The following is a 1,780-nucleotide window of genomic DNA, read 5'->3' as shown; positions in this document are numbered from 1 at the left end:
CCCTTACTATATTTAAAATGCAGACTAGAATTGCCAAATGTGAAATCAATTATATTTTATTTTCAAATATAACTAAACAAAATTATATAACTATATTTTAGATGAGTTATTGGGCTTAATTAGTCTTGTATGGGCCTAATATGGCCATTCTTTTAAGATAGTAATAGTTTACAAACTATAGATATTTGGTCTGAAATTTACTATTTTCTGATCAATTTAAAATTTGAAAATTTCCTAGATATAGTTGCAATTCTGTACCTCTTTTCATAAAAGGGTTGAAAAACCAAAATATTAATTATTTAGGTGCAAAAATAAATTAAATTATGCCGGCAGTGCATCTAAACAGTGAGATTCAATACTCGTTATCCCTTTCTCCGTGAGACTCCATAATCTCCATTAATGCATTATCTTTAATTGTAAATTTATCATAAAAAAATAAGGAATAACAAAAAATAGAAAAAAATTATCATTCCCATCTTTGTTATCTCATATTTTTAAGGTGAAAAATATAGTCTATCACATCATCAATACCCCAAGGAAAATATTATCATATCAATTCCGCATGATAATATTTTAATGAGTTGGAATGAAAAAGATGGAAAAGAGGCTGCCCAAACTTTTTTCCATCATGCCGTAGGAAAATTATCCTTTCTATTGAACATGTGAAAATAGTAAAAAAATTGTAAAAATATATGTTTTCCATCCTTTCTCATCAAAGAGAAACGCACCCTAAAAAAATTATACGGAGCAAATAGGACTCAAAGTTTTAGTATCAATATTAAAACTCTCTAAAACTAAATGTTTTACTCACGATTGGATATGCATGTGTCGAAATAGGCAATCTCGATCGGCTCAAACCTAGTAGGTCGGATGGAGAAATTGGACCGGTCGGGTCGACCAAATTTTCGGCCTATCCAAGCCCATCATGTCTTTCAAATTTTATGGGCCTTGACATTTCGATCCATATTTTCATGCTAAAATCTGTGTAGCCCAATTCATCGGATTTTCAGGGTCGGGCTGAAATCGATAATTTTACGGGTCGGGCTGAAATTTGGCAACCCTAGTCAAGATCACAATACAATATAATTATACATAAAAGTATGGTTAATTACAATACTATATGCATAGCCCATATATATACCGAATATAACATACAACTATGATATGAAATAATGTGATATAATTGCACAAGTTGTCTTTTTCCAACCATGGCCCAAAAATCAAGCAATAATAAGACAAGAGTTTAATTTACCTTGATGTTTAACTAAAAAAAGATTCCATTTTCAGCAAATGTGGCATCTATTAGGTGAGATAGGACTATATATATCCATCAAACTTTGAAAAAAAAAAAACAAATTTAACTGTTCAGCAGCAGAAGTTAAAGGTGTAACTTAGCAAGCAATCCACATATTTAGCAATGCTTCAATTAGAAAGTCAAGATGTGGTGTTGTCTAATCACCATCATTGATCCAACACTTAACTTCCCCTCGTTTTAAAGTTATCTCACCCCTTTAATTACCTACTTATTCTCATAATTATTTTATCTTAATTTATCCTTGGTTTTTTTCAGCTATCTACAAAAAATGAAACTTACCTACATAAGATTGTGTATTTTCATATATATTATTTATTTATTACTCATGTGTATACATACTTTCTCTATCCTCCAATGTTTTTTTAAGGGTCTCAATCAATTGCATAGTCCAAAATATGTGATATTATATTTCTTTTCATAATCATTTACAGATATGTTCTTATATATTTACAAATTTAACGCAAG

The sequence above is a fragment of the Salvia miltiorrhiza genome, chromosome 7 (genome assembly GCF_028751815.1).
Source record: "Salvia miltiorrhiza cultivar Shanhuang (shh) chromosome 7, IMPLAD_Smil_shh, whole genome shotgun sequence".
Taxonomy (NCBI): Eukaryota; Viridiplantae; Streptophyta; class Magnoliopsida; order Lamiales; family Lamiaceae; genus Salvia; species Salvia miltiorrhiza.
This window is presented reverse-complemented; position numbering follows the sequence as displayed.